This window comes from Lithobates pipiens, unplaced genomic scaffold, assembly GCF_037356315.1.
Source record: "Lithobates pipiens isolate NorthernLeopardFrog02 unplaced genomic scaffold, aLitPip1_a1.2 Scaffold_25, whole genome shotgun sequence".
NCBI classification, from domain to species: Eukaryota; Metazoa; Chordata; class Amphibia; order Anura; family Ranidae; genus Lithobates; species Lithobates pipiens.
In genome coordinates this window covers 219,165,744-219,190,311 of record NW_027507787.1, presented here as the reverse complement: position 1 = coordinate 219,190,311, position 24,568 = coordinate 219,165,744, and positions in this window count along the sequence as shown.

Sequence of the window (24,568 nt, the reverse complement as noted above, 5' to 3'; positions counted from 1 at the left end):
CGTAACAAATTAATAATAAAAAATAACAGTAATAATAATAATAACGTATTATTATTTATTTATTACTAATTTGTTCTGTTACATTTGTTTAGCTGCGGCATTCGTTATTTCGGATAATTTGTAACTTTGGATAAATTTGTATTTGTTACGTTTACTAACAGACAAATTTTAAAGGAAATTCCAATACCTATAATTTAATAGTTACTTAGTATTAGTTAGTTAGCTAGTTATTCTTTCTTTCTTATTTTTGGATTTTTGAAATTCACAAATTTTTCAGATTTAAAAATTGCAATCATAATGAATGACCCAATAAATGAAAAAAAAAAAACAAAAAAAACGAATGAAATGAAAACGAGCAAATTTTTCGGCAGTGCACATGTCTAAGCCCTTGTACACACGGTTGGACATTCCGACAACAAAATCCATCGGATTTTTTCAGACGGATTTTGTCCGAAACTGGTGTTGCATACACATGGTCGGACACAGTTGTTGGAAAATCCGATCGTTGGTAACGTGATGACGTTTTTTAGTTAGGACGGGACTACGTTCAGCCTAGTAGCCAAAAGCGTTGGTCTAGGAATTTGATCTGAGCATGCGTGGCACTTTGTCCGATCGGAATTCTCTACAAATGATCGGACAAAGTCCGATCGGATCATGTTGTCGGAAAATTTTATATCCAGCTCTCAAACTTTGTTGGTCGGATCATTCCGACGGAAAAAGTCAGATGAAGCCCACACACACAGTCGGATTATCCGACAACACGGTCCGATCGGACATTTTCCGTCGGAATGTCCGACCGTGTGTAGAAGGGATAAAATATATGCATACCTGGAACACAGTTTTACATTTTGCTTTAGATATATTTTTTCGGTAAGAAGCCGTAATTCTATTCTGACATGTTTCATGCTAGGCAAGGCACTTTCTTAAAAACATATCCATGAGAAAGTGCTGTCTACAGATGGAAAAATGACTATAAATCAACCATTCCCTTTAGACCACCCCTCCTCAGGTCCTTTTTATGCCACTTGACACTTGAATAACAACTGAATCAAAATTCTCATTACTTGCAAAATGAAATATGAATGTTAGTATATGACAGCCCAAGAAACAGACTGATTTACTGCAGGAAAAGCCTGAAGAAAGCATTCATGATTTTCTTTCCATTCCGAGTGGAATGGACAAATAATTCTAGCATTGTAATTGAGGCATTAGTGACAGCGGGTGCTGACAACTCAACCCCAGCTCTCTTCCGTGGGGTTTTTATTTTATATCTGCCAGCAGATATTCTAATCATTACTCTGTGATGACAGACTTGGCTTTCTGGCTATGCAGCTCTTACATTTTATCCTTCAATTTGCTTGTCATCTTCTTTGTGTAATGCACATGATAGCCCTATCACGTGTTCAGATCAATCAATCTGAATAATGTAGGTACCTATCAGGGCATCCAATCTGTACTAAACCTTTACAGAACGGTGGAATTTTATCTACAATATGGAAAAGGAATGAAGCATAATGCCTCGCATATACTGTACATTCATTTGGGGATATTTCCACCAAAGAAATGTGGCAGAATACGGTTTGGCCTAAATTTATGAAGAAAGATTATCTATTTGCAATATTTTATAGAAAATAAGAAAAACACGTTTTTATTTTTTACACAACATTTTAGGTAATTTTTTGTTTTTTTATCAAAAAAAAATTAAAAACCCAGTGGTGCTTAATCACTTGCTTACTGGGCACCTAAACCCCCCTCCTGCCCAGACCAATTTTCAGCTTTCAGCGCTGTCGCACTTTGAATGACAATTGCGCGGTCATGCTACACTGTACCCAAATGGATTTTTTATCATTTTTTCCCACAAATAGAGTTTCCTTTTGGTGGTATTTGATCACCTCTATGGTTTTTTATTTTTTGTTAAAAATTTTTAAAAAGACTGAATAAAAAAAAAAAAGACAAAACCGTTAATAAATTTTGCAAACAGGTAATTTTTCTCCTTCATTGATGTACGCTGATGAGGCTACACTGATGGGCACCGATAGGCTGCATTTATGGGCACTGATAAGGCGACACTGATGGGCACTGATAAGGCGGTACTGATGGGCACTTATATGGTGACACTGATGGGCACTGACAAGGCGGTACTGATGGGCACTACTAGGCGGCACTGGTGGGCATTGATAGGTGGCATTGGTGGGCTCTGAGAGGTGGCACTGATGGATGGCACTGAAGGGCATTAATAGGTGGCACTGAAGGGCACAATAGGTGGCACTGATAGCTGGCACTGATGGGCACTGATGGTTGGCAGTGATTAGCAGTGATGGGCACTGGTTGGCACTGTTAGGTGACCCTGATAGGCAGTACTGCTAGGTGGCACTGATGAGGCACTGATTGGCACCACTGGTGGGCATTGATAGGTGGCACTTGTGGGCACTAATAGGTGGCACTGATTGCTGGCACTTACGTACTGTGGGCACTGGCAGGTGGCACAGGCAGGTGGTACTGGTGGGCACATATGTGGCTCTTCCTCTTCAAGACCGATGTCCCTTCAAGCAGAAGCCAGTGATCGGCTTTTTTCTCCTCACGCTGTCAGCATGAGAAGAAAATAAAAACGATTACCGATCTTCTGTTTACATCATGTGATCAGCTGTCATTGGCTGACAGCTGATCACGTGGTAAGGGGCCGGGATCGGCCCCTTCCTTGGATCTGTGATCACCCGTGTCTCATTGTTTCGTGTGATCACAGCGCGCACTGAGCGCGCCCTTAAGGGGGGCATGGCGGGCCTGCAAAGGGGAGTAGTACTTTAGTTACTATAATATTTGGTGTTTATATTTTATTACAGACATCCCAAGATTGCATTTGCTCCTGATGGGTGGAATTTTATCTACGAAGAGCTATATACCAATGTATTGTCACAGCTGCCATGCGTTTACTATGCGACTACCTTGAAGAACTTTGAATCAATTTTATATTATCATGTGTGCAATCAATCATGTTTATATCCAAGTGTGGGCTACATTTAATACATTTTAAAATATTTACTATTTACTATGTAGGAACATTTATGTATATGTATACATTTCTAACACTTATGTGTGTGTGTACATTCCTATGTATTTATTATATTACTATATTATTACGTTATTTGCTACATGCTATTTACTGTCCCACATGCATCCATGTGCACCATTAAATATTAAATAGTATCTACCAATTGATTCATCTGGTTTTGGTGTTGTGCTTCATACTAAAGCGGAGTTCCACCCTAAAGTGGAACTTCCGCTCATTGGAACCCCCCCCCCCCTCCGGTGCCACAATTGTCACCTTTCGGGGGGGGGGGCTGCAGATACCTGTATAATACAGGTATCTGCACCCACTTCCGGGAATAGCTAGCCGCAGATGCCCGCCCCCCCCCCGTTGTGTTCTGGGAAACACACAGTTCCCAGAACACAGTGGGGACCAGTGAAGAAGCGTAGTGCGCTCGCGCATGCGCTGTAGGGAACCGGGCAGTGGAGCCGCAACGCTTCACTTCCTGATTCCCTGACAGAGAATGGTTGTGGGGGCAGCCGAGAGATGAGCGATTGCTCATCATCTGCTGCCGACATCACGGGCACCCTGGACAGGTAAGTGTCCATTTATTAAAAGTCAGCAGCTGCAGTATTTGTATTTGTTTTAAAAAAAAAATTTAAGGTGGCACTCCGCTTTAAGTCCCACCACTCCCCTTTCCCCTCTTTTTTTCAAAGATTTATACAAATTGCCCAAAAGATTGTCAACAAGCCAGCCAGTGGATCAAGCCTGCATTTTTTTTACACCAAACCACAAGCTTTTATTTTGCAGCATGCCTACCTTGGGCAGCATGCGGGCCAGGCACTCGTATCCTAACAACCAATGATATTAACGGCTGATAAGTAGGACATCGGGCGTCTGCACAGCATTCTTGTTTGCCCTTCCACTGCCCCTCCCTGTCAGCACTGGGCAGTGGCAGCTGGTGGGTTCTTCTTTTGGGGGGGTGGCAAACAAAGCATATCCCCCCAGCAGCGATGCATTGACAGCACCCCCCCCTCCCCCAACGCAGGCGGTCAGGCCCTTACCCGCACGTGTGGCGGGGCTGTGGTGTCCTCCCCTTCCCCCTTGGAGTGCAGGTAGCGGCAGCCCTGTTGTCGGCTCCTCAAGCTTCCTCCGCCCTGCGTCTCCTTGTCCGCCAAAGTGCTAGGCATCCAATAGGATCGCCTGATGCTTTGACCAATCAGGAGATTGCCTCCTGATTGGCGAGGAGGAACTTTAGTGTGAAAATAGCAAAAATTCATTCGCTATCGCCACACAACTGGGTGGGCTCGGAGCGTAATGCTCTCCGAGCCCACCCTTTTTTGACGCCTATTAGAGCCTCTGACTCTAATCAGGTGCTTCAAAAAACACCCACCCCACATTGGAATCCATGGTTCCGGGGTCCTGATATGTAGATCAGGGGGCCAGAAGTATGGATGGGGAGGCAGCACCCAGGTGCTCTCTATGGACAGGTCCCCACTGGCACTGGGGTCACTTATCTGAGTGAGGGAGAGAAAATGAGGAAGGAGAGAAAAGTTGATATACTAGTCAGTAACAGTGTGCAAAGATCACCTCTAAAGTTGGGTGGCCCAAACTAAATTTTTAGTTTAGTTTTTTACATTTTGGAATGGGGTGCCTCAAGAGTGTGCATAATTTTAAAGGGTGCATTGACCTATAAAAGGTTGAGAAACACTGTTAGTGACAACTACACTTTCCAGCATAGGCCACTGCGCAATGTTGGTGCAGCTTGGATGGGCTTTTTATTGTCTTGAAGGAGGAGAGGAAGGGGCCGGCGGGACTTTTAAGGTACCAGGAAGTAGAATAATCAATCTATTTAGAAAAATATTAATTTTATTTAAAAAATTCTTTAGAATCGCAGTAAACATTTACAAGAATCTTGTATCATTTCTTTTGTACAACCACTTCTTACTCTACATGTTTCGCTCAGAAGAGCTTCCTCTGGAGTTTTTTGAAAGTGTTGCATGAAGTAATATATGTGACATATCTCTTATATATACTATAAGATATATATATATATATATATATATATATATATATATATATTACTTCATGCGACACTTCCAAAAAACTCCTGAGGAAGCTCTTCTGAGCGAAACATGTAGAGTAAGAAGTGGTTGTGCATGTCAAAAGAAATTATACAAGATTCTTGTAAATTTTTACTGTGATTTTAAAGAATTGTTTAAATAAGATTTATATTTTTGTAAATTGATTAATTATTCTACTTACTGGTACCTTAAAAGTCCCGCCTGCCCCTTCCTCTCCTTCTTTCTGTCTAAATGGGATGTGGTACTAAATTTTGAACTCTTATCACCCAGCTTTCAAATATATATTTTTATTGTCTTGCACAATCTCCCATCTGTTACCCTCGGAAGAGCGATTCATGACTGATCACTTTTCAGAAGGCACTTGACGGGTGACGAGGCTCCTCCTTACCGCCTCTTTTAACCTCTAAAGACCTGCACCACCACCAGTTGTGGGGCGGCCTCATTAAGTTGAATGAGTTAATTTCAGGAAATATAATTCCTGCCGCACCGTGGGCATCGGGGTTAGTAAAAACATGCCTCAACCACATGTTTTTACCAGCCCAGCAACTGCAATTGTAAACATAACCAGTGCTTGGAAAATATTCTACAGTTAATGAACATTACTAAATATATATATATATATAGATAGATAGATAGATAGATAGATAGCTAAAAAAAAGTCCAGAGAACTTACAATAGTGTAGCACTGAAGAGCTCTGGGGCCAGCATAAAAAAGTTTTTTTTTTACAGTTTGAAAAAAGTGCCTTTTTTTATTACAGATTTCTGTGTTTGAAAATAAAAATAGTTTGGTTTTTTTAACAGAATTTTAAGTTTGAAAAAAATTGCCTTTTTTTTTACTATAAATTTCTGTGTTTGAAAATTAAAATAGTTTTGTTTTTTTTACAGAATTCTGAGTTTGAAAGTCAATAAGAACAAACATTTATGGGAGCTTAGACTATTACACTGCCAGCAGAATCCATAATGTATTCAGGGCGTTAGAATTCATTGCAATCCAGATCACCACATCCTGTTTGCAAACAGTTTTCTTTGGCAGGAAAATGGTGACCCGGCTCATATTCTGACCCATAACTCTGCTGATAATACTTGGCTCTTTTTTTTTTTTTTTTGGTTTTCTGCCATGTGTACAGGATATATTAATTAAATAACGTTTTTATTGATTTGAATATTTGTTAATAATATTTTATTAGTATATTAAACTTTAACAGGAGGTACATAAAGATGCAGTTCTGGATCTTAAAACAAATACTGTAGATGCGGCTAATTCAACGTACAGCCCATTGGTAATACTGTAAATAAGACAGCTCTGAATAGAGTGATCTAGAAATTCATTAATACTGCGTGTATCATGAGGTCCATAAGGACTTTTTGCAGCAAGAACGTGGGGGAATGCAGTTCCGGCACCTCCAGCACTGAATGTCTGTAATATTAAGGGGTGCTGGGGGATCTATTGTCGTAGGGGGGTTTATTATTGCTGAGAAGGTCTATTTTTGCTTGTGGGGGTTCTATTGTTGCTGGAAGGGTCTTATGATACTGGGAGTGTTAACAAACTGAAAAATTCTGAAAAAAAAAAAAAAAACATCAATTGCAGCCTCAGTGTGCCATCTATTGCAGCCACTGTGTCCATCAAATGCAGTTACCGTGCCATCAAATGCAGCAACTGTGCCCATCAAATGCAATCACCCTTCCCATCAATTGCCCATCAATTGCAGCAACTGTGCTCATCAAATGCAGTCGCTGTGCCCATCAAATGCAGCCACTGTGCCATCAAATGCAACGACTGTGCCCATCAAATGCAACAACTGTGCCATCAAATGCAGCCACTGTGCCATCAAATGTAGCCACTGTGTCCATCAAATGCAGTCACCGTACCCATCAATTGCAGCAACTGTGCCCATCAAATGCAGTCACCCTTCCCATCAATTGCCCATCAATTGCAGCAACTGTGCCTATCAAATGCAGTCGCTGTGCCCATCAAATGTAGCCACTGTGCCATCAAATGCAGCCACTGTGCCATCAAATGCAGCTACTGTGCCCATTAAATGCAGCCACTGTGCCATCAAATGCAGCCACCATGCCCATCAATTGCAGCAACTGTGCCCATTAAATGCAGCCACTGTGCCATCAAATGAAGCCACTCAGCCATCAATTGCAGCCACTGTGCCATCAAATGCAGACAGTGTGCCCATCAAATGCAGCCACTGTGCTGTCAATTGCAGCCACTATGCCCATCAAATTTTTGCTGGGGGGGATATACTGTTGAGAACCCCCCCCCCCCCCACCGGTGATCTGTGTACATTGCAAGGATTATAACAACCTTTGTTGCAGATTCCTACCTTTTGTTATTCTGAAGAAATCCCTGTTTGTGCCCTTGTGGGTCTAATGGGAGTGGTTTCCTAATTAACAACCAGCTGTGGAGCTGCAGAGCACTAATGAGGAAATCTGCTAGACCTGCATCCCTTTAGATGTGATTTCCTATTGGGAGTATCTCACCAAAAATGTTGCTGCTGGGGATGCCTGAAATCTGACTTGCACCTTAGTGCAGACGTAGGCACGTAATATGTAATATGTAATATGTCTCCATGCACTTGGTCATCTTGTGCTTAAACCTAGCGCTGCACTCTATCTTTTGCATCTTTTTTTTGTTTATAGCGCATAAAATAAAAACTGCAGAGGTGATCAAATACAGCCGGGCACCCACTTCACAGCCAGGCACCCACTGCGCATGTGCGAGCAGCGCCGCGCGTCGTGATTGGCCACGCAGTCATCTGGAACCTGTGACGAGTCCCAGGTGAATGACAAGAGGGTCAAAGCTGATCTCCCTTAATGTGCCAAGGGAAGTGACGTCAGGAACCCAGGTGCTGAAGGAGGCAGATTACGAGGGACCCCCTAGCAACAGGCATTTAGAGGTGAGTAAAAAAAAAAAAATTCTCCAAATGTTTCATTTTTTATTTATTTTTTATGCACATACATGACATTTTTTATTTTTTGGGTGGAACTCCACTTTAAATTCTTCTCCAGCTGATTTCTCAAACTTTAAATTCTACTCCCTGGTTGCATTCTCAATAATGTAAAATAAAAAGCTAAAGACAAAGGTATGATTTCTACTAATGCCCTGTACACACGGTTGGAAATTCCTATGGAAAAGGTCCGATCGGATTATATTGTCAAAAAATCCGATCGTGTGTGGTCTCTATCTCTCTATCTATCCGACGGAAAAAAATTTGAGAGCAGGATCTAAAATTTTCCGACAAAAAAATCCGATCGGACTTTTTCCGATCGTTTGTAGGGAATTCCGACGGACAAAGTGCCACGCATGCTCAGATCAAATTACGAAACCAAAGCTATTGGCTACTAGCCTCTACGTAGTCCCGTCGTACGCAACGAACGTCACCATGTTCCGAACGATTGGATTTCCCGACAACTTTGTCCGACCGTGTGTATGCAAGACAAGTTTCGGACAAGATCCGTCGGGAAAAATCTGACGGATTTTGTGGTCGGAATGTCCGACCACGTGTACAGGGCATGACAACTGCACCAACTGGGAAAAGCTGAGCATTGTGGGGGGATTAGAGATTTTCAGTTGAAACTGATGGGTGACCTTATCTTCCAGCATCTAAGTAACCAAAGCTGAAATTCAGGTTGGACTGACACTGAAATCTTCTGTTCAACTTTTTTTCATTAAATTTTATTTTTTATTTTTTCAGAAAATAATAATGACGCACGCAAATGCATGAGACTTTTTTTTTTTTTTTAATACCAAAAATCACATTCTGCAGGTGCTTGATTGAATCCCATCTCTTCTTCCACATACAGTATGCGCCGCATAAGTACCATCCCTTCTATAAAAGACAATTTCTGAACAGCTTCCTCCCAGATTCCATTCTTTCTATGAAGCATGAAATATAATCAGCAGGAAAATGCAGCAGAAAGAAAAGGATTAGTCTGAGAATGGATAGCTGAGCCCTTTCAAGAAGTATGACACTGGATTCAGAAATAACTCTTATGTGAATTAATACTGAGGCCACATCATTTCAACAGAGAAAGCCGGTCATGTTACAGGTATTGCAGGAAATGTTATCCTTCGAAGCAAATCGGCGTGATGTACTAATAAGAGCGTTTCTTTAAAATTTCTGGAAATTGTTGCTTATATTATACCAGCCAATAAAGTTATAGATTTTGTCTGCCAACATGCCCGCTAAAATAAAAATGTCATTTATTCCAGCTTACCAGTTCTAATTGCCCCGTACATGCGGTCGGACATTCCGATGACAAAATCCAACTGATTTTTTCAGACGGATTTCGGCCCAAACTTGTCTTGCCTGCACACAGTCACACACAGTTGTCGGAATATCCGATCGTTCAAAACGAGGTGACGTACAACGCGTATGACGGGACTATAAAGAAGCCAGTAGCCAATAGCTTTCGTCTCGTAATTTATTCTGAGCATGCGTGGCACTTTGTCCGTCGGAAATGTCTACACACAATCGGAATTTAAATGACCGGATTTTGATGTCGGAAAATTTTAGATCCTGCTCTCAAACTTTGTGTGTCGGAACTTCCGATGGAAGAATTCCAATGGAGCCCACACACGATCAGATTTTCCGACAACATGATCCGATCGCACATTTTCCATCGGAAAGTCTGACCGTGTGTACAGGGCATTACAGGGCATTAGATGTAGGGGCTGCATTTGTTTTCTTACTTCTTTGTATGCATTTTCAAAGCTACACACAGGGGTCGATTTACTAAAACTGAAGTGTGCAAAATTTGGTGCAGCTCTGCATAGAAACCAATCAGATTTCAGGTTTTCTTTTTTTTTTATGTAAAAGCTTAAAGTGGATGTAAACCCACTCTCCTCCTTTCTAAACTACTGCAATATTGGTTATCTAGAAGGATATAGATGCCTCCTGCATGTATACTTATCTGTCACATGTCTCCCCTCTGTCTGCTTTGAGACCAAAAAAACGGCAGATTTTGTGGGTGGGTCTGTTTTCCAGGGCTCAGTGGGTGGAGTCGTAATGTCAGTAGACTCCCCGCCCACCTCTACACTCCCCTTATCAATATGCATTTTCTCCTGTGTATTTCTTACACTGAACTTCTGCTATGATCACTAACATCCAGTCAAAACCCAGAAAAGTCCCCACATGACTTCAGCATGCCCAATCATGCTGGGGTGTGGAACAGCCAATCCCTGAAGAGCAGCAGAAGAAAGGAGTAGGAGGGAATTAAAAAATAATGCATGTCTCTTAGGCTAGTGCATCAGATATGTAAATCACCTGTCACTCACAGCAAGGGGGAGGATTTGACAAAGTTTTTCTCTGTTTGTCAAGATTTATCTCAATGAACAATAAAAGAGGATTGCTCAGAGATGGATGAACTCTTTGTGGCAAGACTGGGCTCAAATGATAGGAAATATTATACTCTACATTATGACATAAAAAAAAAAAAAAAATCGGGTTTACATCCACTTTAATTGAACAAGCTGAAGTTAGAAGCTGATTGGCCACCATGCACAGCTGCATCAGATTTTGCATTGTTCAGTTTTAATAAATCAACCCCAGTACATGGGCGTCCACAGGTAGGGGCAAGGGGGGCAGTTGCCCCCCCCCCCCCCGAATCTTCAAGAAGGCATTGCAGTTGCCAGCTGCAGTGTCCGCCGCTGACTTTTTCTGAGTCAGCCGGCTGCTCTCTGTTCTGACACATCCGATGTCCCTCCCTCACCCCCGGCCCGATCTTCGGATGAGATGGTGTGATAGATCAGAATCGCAATCGGGCTCAGATTAGATGTCAGCTGCTGCTCCCAATTATGAAGTGTAGATGTACGTGCACGTCGGGAGTAATCACACTGACGTCTGCTCAGTTCAATTACTTCCTCATCTCTGTTTATTGCAGGGCGGTGCCAAACGTTTTATACACAAAGAACAATAGAGTACACGTCACTACTATGTGAATGTGGTCATAGTCTGAAAGCCACATCTTAGTGGGTGAAATTCAAGAAGAATGCAGGAACTTGATGCTTGAAGTTTGGTTGTCGCTTGTTCTCTCTTTACTTCTTCACACCTTCAAGGCGTAGTGGGCAGTTTGCAGACGGCATCTTAGTTCTGAAGCAAAGCTAAGCTGTATACTAAAAAAGTAAGGAGTTGCATAAAAGTGTGTTACACGTAAGAAAATAGGCATTTTCTGATTATCATTAGGTTCATTACATTCCTTCACAATGGCTCGGTCGCTCGGGCGTTCCGCTGATCCTCTTCAGTGATTGGCTGCCTGCCTGTGTATGTGTTGTGTAGATCTGGCCGGCACCGCCCACTCAGTGCAGTCAGTGGCCGAGCTGCTGAGTGATACGCTGCCAGTGCCTACTCATCATCACGTCACAGGAAACCCTAACCTGAAGTGAGTGGCATATACAGTTGCAAGAAACAGAAGAAGAACCACAGGTAACAGCAGTTAGGAGGAGCATTTTGATTTATATATTACTGGAAAGATATGTCTGTGTAGGTTAAGAGATAATCCATTTTCTTCACTTTGTATAGACCAGTGATGGTGAACCTTGGCATCCCAGATGTTTTGGAACTACATTTCCCATGAGGCTCATGCACTCTGCAGTGTAGTTGAGCATCATGGGAAATGTAGTTCCAAATCATCTGGAGTGCCAAGGTTCACCATCACAGGTATAGGCTGTTTTCATCAAGATCAAAATATGGCGACAACAGATGTACTGCAATACATTGCCATATAAAAAGATGTACATTCTCTAGACCAGTGATGGCGAACCATGGTACCCCAGAAGTTTTGGAATTACATTTCTCATGATGCTCAACTACTCTGAAGAGTTGGCCGGCTTCCATTTTTTGCTGATTATATCTACGTTATTGTGTGTAAGTCTGGGTGCTACACTAATACTAAAGAATCACGGAATCTCATTAGGACAATTTATTATTAATTTATCATATTAATTGACGTGATCACTATCATATGTGGATTTTTTATCACGTGTTCATATTAAATTTATAGTTATACATTCTTATCACATTTATTCATGGGATCACTATCTTATGTGGACTTTTCCTTTAGTCACGTGTTTATATTGAGTTTACGTTATGTCAACCAAAACATAGCAGTTTGTCATTAATTCATTTACATGTAAACTCTTGCTCTCTCCCCCCCCCCCCCCCCCGCCTTGCAGAGTACTTGCAGCCAGGTGCAACACTGTCAGCCTCTCCTCAGCGTGGGTAAACTAGCTGCAGGTGAAACACAGGCACATGCGAGTGAGAGATGAGAGTGAGGGCGGGCGATGAGAGTGAGGGTGGGCGGTGAGAGATGAGAGTGAGGGCGGGCGGTGAGAGATGAGAGTGAGGGTGGGCGGTGAGAGATGAGAGTGAGGGTGGGCGGTGAGAGATGAGAGTGAGGGCAGGCGGTGAGAGATGAGAGTGAGGGTGGGCGGTGAGAGATGAGAGTGAGGGCGGGCGGTGAGAGATGAGAGTGAGGGCGGGCGGTGAGAGACGAGAGTGAGGGCCGGCGGTGAGAGACGAGAGTGAGGGCGGGCGGTGAGAGACGAGAGTGAGGGCCGGCGGTGAGAGACGAGAGTGAGGGCGGGCGGTGAGAGATGAGAGTGAGGGTGGGCGGTGAGAGATGAGAGTGAGGGTGGGCGGTGAGAGATGAGAGTGAGGGTGGGCGGTGAGAGATGAGAGTGAGGGTGGGCGGTGAGAGATGAGAGTGAGGGCGGGCGGTGAGAGATGAGAGTGAGGGCGGGCGGTGAGAGATGAGAGTGAGGGTGGGCGGTGAGAGATGAGAGTGAGGGTGGGCGGTGAGAGATGAGAGTGAGGGAGGGCGGTGAGAGATGAGAGTGAGGGTGGGTGGTGAGAGATGAGAGTGAGGGTGGGCGGTGAGAGATGAGAGTGAGGGCGGGCGGTGAGAGATGAGAGTGAGGGCGGGCGATGAGAGTGAGGGTGGGCAGTGAGGGATGAGAGTGAGGGCAGGCGGTGAGAGATGAGAGTGAGAGTGGGTGGTGAGAGATGAGAGTGAGGGTGGGCGGTCAATAATGAGAGTGAGGGCGGGCGGTGAGAGATGAGAGTGAGGGTGGGCAGTGAGAGATGACATCATTCTCTCTCTTCTGGGTCGTGGCTGCACCCCTGTGCAGAGCAGCCTTCGCGGCCCTGTAAGTAAGGGTGGAACAGCGGTGCGGGCAATGAGAGATGATGTCATCTCTCTCCCCCACCGCCACACCGCTGAAATTACTTGTCTTCTCCGCGGTCCGGCAGCAGCGGCGTCACGGCCCGGTGTTGGGCCGCGGCCCACAGGTTGGGGACCTCTGGTATAGGGTACCTTTCCTCTTGGATAAAATGTTTCCCTCCATTCCCTGTTGGAGGTGTTAACCATACTGCACGTTTTTAGGGAATGCCTGTTGTTACAATCATTTTGGGAAGACATCCAAAGAGTAGTGACTACACTTACAGATTCTTTAGGAAATCGCTCCGAAGCATCTGTAGTACACCTTTGATTCTTAAAGAGTTGATATAAACAGTCACTTTGTAATGAATAAATGCAAATAGAGAAATGCTGGACACGGATCTCTGTGACCAACAAAATACAACATATGGAAGAACTCACAGCAGCTGTAAAGCCCCATTTACACCTGAGTGATTATCTGCTTGAAGCCAAAAAATGCTGGAGGAGAAAAAAAAATCAATTATTCTCTATGGAGATGGTTCACATCACTCCATGTCGTCTGAAGCCAAACGCCTGAAGCTCAAACAAGTTCTGGAGCTTTTTTTGTCACTTAAATCAGACAGATTTTGGGCATTTTTGGCACGTTTTTATCTTCGTAAAAGTGAATGGGAACGCACCATTCACACGTTTTTGTGTGTATTCGCATGTTTTTGTCTCGTGGTTTTGCGCAATTTTCTGCTCAAATTAAAAATGTTACAAATAAAATTGTAATAATATAAGAATAAATAAATGTAACATAAATACACAAGTAACTAAAAATTATCGTAAATAAGTAAAATAAATTACTAATATGTAATAATACATTAATGAATAATAATTAACCTTACAAAATATTAAATACATTATTAATAATAATAATAAAATAACAATAAACACCCAAACAAAAAAAATACATTAGTTATAACAATTTATTTTGTGTTAGGGTGTTTGGTTATTTATAAGTATTTTATTTTAAAACATTTTATTACTTCATTTTTTATTGAGAGAGAAAAGTAAGCAGTACAAAATGACAAGAGATATAAAACTACATGTCGAAAAATCATTTGAGTTACTTAGGTAGACAGTGATCATCCAAATAGAAAAGTATTTGTGGTTATACAAGAAAATCATAATGCTATATAGTCTTATCTGTGATATGGTATGTCAAAGAAGAGTGCAGTTAGAAAGTCAAATACAACAAAAATAAAACAAAAGCACTAAAGGTCCTTCTTTAATATGGAAAGTGAACCAAGGGTTCCATTTAGTGTCATATATAGGGATTAATTATTTTAGTTTTTTAAGGGGTACGGGTTAAAGCAGGGATAGGCAACCTCAGCCCTCCAGCTGTTTTGAAACTACAAGTCCCGTGAGACATTGCAAGACCCTGACAATTAGGCTTGTGCAATTTGTTTCGTAATGAATCAAAATTTGGCAGAATTTTGCACCTTTTAGACATTCGGATGCATCTGGAAGTCCGAGTAAAAAAATAACGTATTTCAACGAACACGAAAGAAATTATAGCAGGTAATAAACAAATTAATTCGTCATAATTCGGTAATTCGTTAAAGATCTAATGAAACAAAAGGTCAACTCAAAGTAAATCTTAATTTTTTATAGATTTTTTTTTTGATTAATTTTGTGCTGGAGGTTGGATTACTGGCAAAGTGCATACCTGAGAACTGAGTGAGAAGGGTGCTGTATTGTATTTGATGAGTCAAAAAAGAAGAGATATTGTCATTGTGTGTGTTAAAAAATTCCATAAACAAACTACGAATCATTATCACGAATATATATACATACATAAATATAGACTTTCAACGAATACAAACTAAATTATAGCGCATATAACGAAAATCGACCCTCTACAGAAATAACGAATTATCCGAAAACGTATTAACGTAACATAAGGGCCGGTTCACACTGCAGGCGAGGCGAGGCGACTCCGACTTGCCTCGCCGCGACCTGCCGCGGCCTCAGCGGCGACTTGCAAATGACTTCTGTATAGAAGTCAATGCAAGTCGCCCCAAGGTCGCCCAAAAGTAGTACAGGAACCTTTTTTCTGAGTCGGAGCGACTCGAGTCGCTCCTCTCAGAACGGTTCCATTGTACAGAACGGGGGCGACTTGCGAGAGCGAGGCGAGGCGAGTCGTGTCGCCTCGCATCGCCCGCTGTGTGAACCGGCTCTAACGAATAATATAACAGAACGAAATTGTGTATTTTACGAATGGCAACGAACCAAAACGAAGAAAGTCTACTGACAATCACAGGCATGACTCCTAGAGGCAGAGGCATGATGGGATTTGTAGTTTCACCACAGCTGAAGGGCCGAGGTTGCCTACTCCTGGGTTAGAGTTAAAGTTTAATCCTTTATTGCTACTTAGTATTACATAGTTACATAGTTGGTGAGGTTGAAAAAAGACACAAGTCCATCAAGTACAACCTATGTGTGTGAAGTACATAATTCTGTCTTTATATTAGCCTCCTGTAATCCCATAAAACAGCAAGATCTAAACTGGGAGAGGAAGAGCTGCTCCACCGATGTGCAGTGCAGTAGAACCCAACGTCACTGAAGTTCGATCGCAGTAAAACAGTGATTTGCTGATCCATCATGTTCTAATCACAAGCTGAAATGATTCTCAACCAACTTAAATTGATTTAACTACAAAGGAGGAAAGCAAGGTCAGCGACCTGGCTATCCGGTCTAACGATCACAGGTTAGACAGTTCATACAAATGCATTTCAACTTTAAATTTAGATTGTCTACAGTTCCCCTTTAAGTATTAAAGAGGAGGTCTACCTAAAAAAAATATATATTAAAAGCCAGCAGCTACAAATACTGCTGCTGACTTTTAATAAATGGACACTCACCTGTCCCAGGGACCAGCGATGTCGGCAGCCGCCGCCATCCTCGGTGACGGAATCAGGAAGTGAAACGTTGTGGCTTCACTTCCCGGTTCCCTACTGCGAATGCGCAAGTCGTGCTGCGTGTCCTAACTGGTCCCCGCTATCTCCTGGGACCTGTATGTTTCTCAGGAGGCAGCAGGAGGGACAGGAAGGGGTGTGATTCCCACGTGGGTGCAAATACCTGGATTACACCTCCCCCTGAAAGGTGCCAAATGTGACACCGGAGGGGGGGGTTCCGAAAAGCGGAGGTTCCATTTTTGTGTGAACCTCCGCTTTAAAGTGGAGGGCCATCCAAAAAAAATTAAAAAATGCAATAATAATCGTAAACTTTTTTTTTTTTTTAACTTACCTGAAACCGCTGTTGCTGGGCAGTCTTCCTAATCTGCCTCTTTCTATTCCGTGGCCCTTCCTCCTCTTTGGTGAGCAGCCCTGTTGCCTTCTGGGACATGTGTGTGTCCCAGAAAACAACATGGCCATTCACAAAGCGCTGCACGACTCACACATGCGCAGTAGTCCGTTCGTTATGATGGAGGTGCCGGTGTCTTGTCTAATAACGTCCTCCATCGGATAGTGTCCGCTGTGTACTGCGCATGCGCAGTACACAGCAACACAGATTCCGAAAATTGCCGAGGATGAACGGCGCCTGCTCCGTGAGTCCAGGTTCTATCCCCACTATCCAAGTGGACATAGAGTTAGAATAAAAAAGAGCCGAGCGCAGCGAGGCCGAGCCCGAAGCGTGGCGAGCAAAGCTCGCCCGCGAGGGGCCCTTTAATACTCAGAACCCTATGTCCGCTTGGATGGTGGGGCTACCACCTCCACTCACGGCGCAGGCGCCATTCAGCTTCGGAAATTTTCTGAAGCTTCGTCTGCCCCGTACTGCGCATGCGCAGTACGGCTCGGACACTATTCCATGGCCGGACACTATACGGCAGAACACCGGCAGCCAATCCGATGGACGGATCAGCCTCGGGGCGGCCGACATTGCGGGATCGCCGGACAGTTAAGTGTCCTTATTAAAAGTCAGCAACTACAGTGTTTGTAGCTGCTGACTTTAAAAAAATAAAAAGTTCTTGGCCGGAAAGCCCCTTTAAGTGAAAATCTTTCAGGCAATTTGATTATCATGCTTAAAGTGGTGTTCCACCCAAAAAAAATAAAAAATCATGAATGTGCCTAAAAAAAATAAAAAAATAAACATTTGAAAAAAAATAATTCTTTACTCACCTCTAAATGGCTGTTGCTAGGGGGTCCCTCATAATCTGCCTCCTTCAGTGCCTGGGCCATTGACGTCACTTCCCCTCCGCGCAGGAAGGGCTCAGCTCTGCCCCTCCCTCTTGTAAATCATCTGGGACACGTGACAGGTCCCAGATGATTGTGCGGCCAATTAGAGTGCACGACGCCACTCGCGCATGTGCAGTGGGTGCCCGGCTGTGAAGCCACAGCCGGGCGCCCACAGTTACAATGCTGGCGCCGCCGAACGGAGGGGGAGACGAGCGGGGCTTCAATCCTCCACATCGCTGGACCCTGGGACAGGTAAGTGTCCGATTATTAAAAGTCGGCAGCTGCAGTATTTGTAGCTGCCGACTTTTAATTATTTATTTTTTTATAATGGGAACACCACTTTAAGCATGCAAAATCCATGATTCAGTACAATGCCATTCTCATTGTTTTTTCTTCCTAAAATTGGAAAACGGATATGATAGATATATGTCACCAGGGCCAGATTAACAGCATCATGGGCCTGGTGCTGAGGATTTTGGTGGGCCTTTTTTACGGAAACAAAATGAAAATGCAAAAATGTTTTGCTAAAACAAATTAAATATACTTTCACCAGTAATATTGGCCGTGCAGCCTTTGAGCAGCAGGAACACCCCCAATACCACCTGCTATGCGGTCTCTCAACAGCAGCAACATAGGAGACCACATTTCCAAACTGCCATTCAGGGAGATCCCCCCCTTCCCAAAAAAAAAAAGAGGGGGGATGTAGTCTCGGGTTGATGGGGAAATAGGTGGCGGGGGGTGATTTTTCAGGCAAATGGCACTTAGCACTTAAAATCATCCTGACGCTATGCTTGATATGGCATCGGGATGATCAAATTCCATTATTTCTATTACTACATTGTAATATATAGTGAAATAGTTCAACTCACCATGATGCATTATCAGTGGGAACCTGAGCTTGTCACTTCCCACCAGATGCAGTGTGTCGCTTGCCACCATTGCCTGCTGCCAGATGCCACCCGCAGCCTGCCACCAGATACAGTGTGCCACTTGCCACCAGATACAATGTGCCACTTGCCATCAGCATGCCACCAGATACAGTGTGCCACTTGCCACCAGCAGCCTGTCACCAGATACAGTGTGCCACTGGCAGCCTGCCACCAGATACAGTGTGCCACTTGCCACCAGATACAGTGTGCCACCAGATACAGTGCCACTAGCAGCCTGCCACCAGATACAGTGTGCCACTTGCCACCAGATACAGTGTGCCACTTGCCACCAGCAACCTGACACCAGATACGGTGTGCCACTTGTCACAAGCAGCATGCCAGATAGTGTGCCACTTGCTACCAGCAGCATGCCACCAGATTAAAGCGGGATTCCACCCTAAAGTGGAACCTCCGCTGATCGGAACCCCCCCCCCATCCGGTGTCACAATTGACACCTTTCAGGGGGGAGGGGGGTATTTTCACCCACTTCCGGGCATAGACTCCCACGGGAGTCTACGCCATTTCCTGCCCTGCCGCGCTGTCTGCTGGGACACACACGGGTCCCAGTGACAGCGCGGAGATTTCCTATTGCGCGGCGCAGCTCGCGCAGTAGGGAACCGGGAAGTGAAGCCGATTCGCTTTACTTCCTGATTCCCTCACCTAGAATGGTGGCGGCAGCAGCCGAGGCACGAGCGGTCGATCGGCCTCGGCATCGCTGGAACCCGGGACAGGTGAGTGTCCATTTATTAAAAGTCAGCAGCTGTAGTATTTATAGCTGCTGGCTTTTAATATTTTTTTTTGGGCGGAATCCCTCTTTAAGTGTGCCACTTGCCACCAGCAGTCTGCCACCAGATACAGTGTACCACTTGTCACAAGCAGCCTGCCACCAGATAGTGTGCCACTTGCCACCAGCAGCATGCCACTTGCCACCAGCAACCTGCCACCAGATACGGTGTGCCACTTGTCACAAGCAGCATGCCAGATAGTGTGCCACTTGCTACCAGCAGCATGCCACCAGATACAGTGTGCCACTTGCCAACAGCAGCCTGCCACCAGTTACAGTGTGCCACTTGCCACAAGCAGCCTGCCACCAGTTACAGTGTGCCACTTGTCACAAGCAGCATGCCAGATAGTGTGCCACTTGCTACCAGCAGCATGCCACCAGATACAGTGTGCCACTTGCCAACAGCAGCCTGCCACCAGCAGCAGTGTACCACCAGATACAGTGTGCCACTTGCCACAAGCAGCATGCCAGATACAGTGTACCACTTGACACAAGCAACATGCCACCAGATACAGTGTGCCATTTGCCACAAGCAGCCTGCCATCAGATACAGTGTGCCACTTGCCACCAGCAGCATGCCAGATACAATGTGCCACTTGCCACCAGCAGAATGTCACCAGATACAGTGTGCCACTTACCACCAGCAGCCTGTCACCAGATACAGTGTGCCACTTGCCACCAGCAGTGTGCCACCAGATACAGTGTGCCACTTGCCACCAGCAGTGTGCCATCAGCAGCCTTCCACCAGATAGTGTGCTACTTGCCACCAGCAGCAGTGTGCAACCAGCAGCCTTCCACAAGATAGTGTGCTACTTTCCATCAGCAGCCTGCCACCAGATACAGTGTGCCACTTGCCACCAGCATGCAACCAGATACAGTGTGCCACTCGCCACCCACAGCCTGTCACCAGATACAGTGTGCCACTTACCACCAGCAGCCTGCCACTGCCTCCAAGACTCTCCCCAATTGGATAGAAGAGACAGGGCCTGCATAGTCAATCAAATCCCTGGAGCCCCCACCCCTCCTGAGCTGGGATGGTATGGCTGTATGCCAGGAGTTTTGTTTAGACCAAGTTGTACAGGGTTGTGTGTGCAAGCTTTTGGGCTCACACTGGTGTGCTGCAGTTGGCTGCACTGCTCATGTATCTGCAGTTTTAGCTGCAGTCCTATTGATTTATATCAGGTTGCAGGTTTTTGCTGCATTTTCTGACAGTGTGCCAAAGATGCAGCATGCAGGAATTTTGGTGCGCTTTCAGAAAATGCAGAAAAAACAAACAACCTAATAGAAATCTATAGGACTGGGGGTAAAACGCAGGAAAACTGTGGATACACCAGCAATGGGCCAAAACACAGCAAATCAGTGTGAACCACCTAAAAGCACAAGGGACCACCAAGCACTGCCACAGGCTGATGACACAGTTCTAAACACTTTGGCTGCAGTTATAACAGCTACTGCTGGAGAAAAAAGTTAAAAACGAGGGAAAGGGATATAAGAAACCAGTCACTGAGCTCACATGTGGACAGTCCCTGGAGGCTCATCACTCAGAGATATCCTGTTCACCTTCTATCTGCCGGTGTTTCCCACCCACACGGCTCCTTCACTGCACAGACTTCACAGAGGGGGAGGGGAAAGGCAGAGCCGACTCAGCCTCTCCCATTTGTGTAGGGGGGGGAACTGTGCACTGTGACATTGTAATAACCACAGTGAGCAAACACAGATGCAGCCAGACACCCCTACATTTACACACACTTCTCCTGTCCCATAGAAGTTTATGGACAGGAAAAAAAAAAATCGGGTTTATGCTGCTGGCTGGGTGGGCCTATTTTAAGGCAGGGGCTTGGTGCTGCAGCTCCATCAGCCCCTATGTTAATCCGGCCCTGTATGTCACCATCAAAAGCACTGGAAGCAATGACTCACATACTAATGGCATTCCAACAGCCATACAAGTAACAGGCTGTCTACAAATTGTACATGTGTGAAAAATTGGGGAAACTAATCAACCCATATTTGTAAAAAAAAATGCAGCCTGCAGAAAGTGTCTCCTCCAACTTGACAGAGCTCAACAAATCAACAGATATTCAGAATTCAGAAAATTCTTGAGCACTCAGGGACTTGCTATAAATTCTGACGATTGTTACAGTTATTGATATATTTAGGAAAATACTCTAGAGTTGATTTACTGTGCAAAATCTTGGGCAGCTGTGCATGGCAGCCAATCAGCTTCCAACTTCAGCTTGCTCAGTTACAAACATCCGATCTTACAAACGACTCCTACTTACAAACGGAGGGTGACAACAGGAAGTGAGAGGAAATCTACCCCTAGGAAGGGAAATTCACTTCCGTAAAGCCTTGTACATACGATCAGATTTTCTACAGACGAAACCTCTGACTTTTGTCCGAATGGGAATTGGCCAGGAACTTGCCTTGCACACAAACGGCAAGGAATTGTCGTTCAATAAACACAAACTTAGTGACGTGGTTTTTCATCTCTTTAATACCACCCATTGGGCTCCTTCTGCTAATTTCGCTAATTTAGTACAAGTTTGGTTAGTGTTGATTCACGATTTTCATTTCGCCCCTTTCATTTCCAATCGTCAACCAGCCATGTTGCGGAATCAGAGGAGATAACATGTTATTTATTATTGGCCTTGAAGTTATTGCTCTGACCCAAGTCCAGTCCAGGAACAGGAGGAGGAGGAGATCTTGGACCAATAATTGGTTTCTTTATTAATCGTGACCAATTATGTCATATACCTTTGCTGCGGGAGCATGGGCATGGCGTTCACCAGAGCTTCACAGGTTGCCACTGGAGTCCTCTTCCATTCCTCCATGACGATATCACGGAGCTGGTGGATGTTGGAGACCTTGCGCTCCTCCATCTTCCATTTGAGGATACCCCACAGATGCTCAATAGGGTTTAGGTCTGGAGACTTGATTGGTCAATCCATCACCTTTAACCTCAGCTTCTTTAGCAACACAGTGGTCATCCTGGAGGTGTGTTTGGGGTCGTTATCATGTTGGAATACTGCCCCGTGGTCCAGTCTCCGAAGGGAGGGGATCGTGCTCTGCTTCAATATGCCACAGTACATGTTGGCATTCATGGTTCCCTCAATGAACTGTAGCTCCCCAGTGCTGGCAGCGCTCATGCAGCCCCAGACCATAACACTCCCACCACCATGCTTGACTGTAGGCAAGACACACTTGTCTTTGTACTCCTCACCTGATTGTCACCACACACGCTTGAATTGACACCATCTTACCAAATACGTTTATCTTGGTCTCATCAGACCACAGGACATGGTTCCAGTAATCCATGTCCTTAGTCTGCATGTCTACAGCAAACTGTTTGTGGGCTTTTTTGTGCATCATCTTTAGAAGAGGTTTCCTTCTGGGATGACAGCCATGCAGACCAATTAGATGCTGTGTGCAGCATATGGTCTGAGCACTGACAGGCTGACCCCCCCACCCCTTCAACTTCTGCAGCAATGTTGGCAGCACTCATACATCTATTTCCCAAAGACAATCTCTGGATATGACGCTAAGTATGTGCACACAACTTATTTGGTCGACCATGGCGAGGCCTGTTCTGAGTAGAATCTGTTCTGTTAAACAGCTGTATGGTCTTGGCCACTGTGCTGCAGCTCAGTTTCTTGGCAATCTTCTTTTAGCCTAGGCCATCTTTATGTAGAGCAAGGGTCTCAAACTGATGGCACTCCATAATGCCTCTGCCTGTGGGAGTCATGCTTGTAACTGTCTGCCTTGCAATGCCTCATGGGACTTGTAGTTTTGCAACAGCTGGAGGGCCGCCAGTTTGAGAAAAGGAAATGGTCGCACTCCAAGACTCCAGAATAGGCTTGATGTTACCTTTATTGTCACAAATATGTCAAACACAGGAAAAGTAGTTGACACGTTTCACAAGTGATAGCTTGCTTGCTCACAACAAGGTTGTGAACAAGCAAGCTATCACTTGTGAAACACGTCAACTGCTTTTCCTGTGTTTGTCTGACATATTCATAACAATAAAGGTAACATCAAGCCTATTCTGGAGTCTTGGAGTGCGACCATTTCCTTTTCTTATTCGTGTTGAACGGTGGTGAGCCTGGGTCTGCACCTGATATCCATTTTGCACCTGATCATTGCCTGGAGAAGTGTGTCTTTCTTTTGGTTTCCACCAGTTTTCCTCACTATAATTCACCACCCTGTACCCCATATATGCCCTGCCTCACTGGTTCAAAGCAAACAACAGACAGCAACCCAGACTTTTGCTCTACTTGCTTCAGAAATAAGAGCAGTTCAGTCTCAGATATTCCATCCGAGTCCCTATGCACTGACTAATCAGAGGTGGTGGTAAGATTTAGCTGGCAACTCCTTCTTCCAGCCAACCCCCGATTGTACAGTTTTAAAGAAATTAGCAAAACAAAAATATTTCTAATGTTCAAGGTGAGTGAAAGACAAAGCCGACCGCCTAACTGGGAAAATATGTCATTGTTTTGAAGTGGAATACTGGGGTTATGGCTGCAGCTAGATGCTGTAAGGATTAAGGGGTGTCTAAACAAAATGGTTGACCTTATGTCATACTAAATACTTGTATTTTTCTATCCTTCTCTGTAAAATAAGGATTCGTCATCTATTGTCACGTACTCATCAAGAAGAGGCCGCATCAGCCCTAAAAAGCAGTCTACGCCCAGAAGATTGTCTTATCAGCTGATAACACCCAGAGAATTGTCTTTCCTTTGCAAAAATTTTGTTTTTTTTACATTTGCTGATGTTTGCCCTTTTCTGTCAATAAAAGAGAAGTAATAAAGAGCTCAGAGCCACAGTCAGTCAGAGACAGTCAGAGTTAACGACGGACTTCTGAGCAGAAATACTGAATAATATCTCTGTGTCTCTTTGCTTGGATAAGAACTCTAACTAACAATTGGGAAACGGTAACATAACCTGACAAATAGGTGACTTGTTGAGGTCACACCTAACATTTCTGGCGCCGCGAATAGGGACTCGCTGAAGAAACTACAAGAGGCGAACGAACATAAGGACGGAACGAAATGGTCGGGCACATCAAAGAACCACAGACAAATCCTGCGCAGGTAAGAAAAGCTTTATTTTCTTATAAACTCTGTGCTTCTTAGATTTGTGCCCACCTGATCTGTCTGAATTGTTCTTCAGGTAAACACCAACCTCTGTAGTAAGCGGGTCTTGAACTTAATATTTTGGCTTATGTTACCATTGTTTCTTGTCTGTCTACTTGTCATCTGTCTGTTGTGAATGAGATAAGCCCTGTTTGTATGGTGTGAATTGAAACATATATCATCCCAATGGGTAACGGAATGCGCCCTTAACTCGTAAGAGTACTTTGGGGG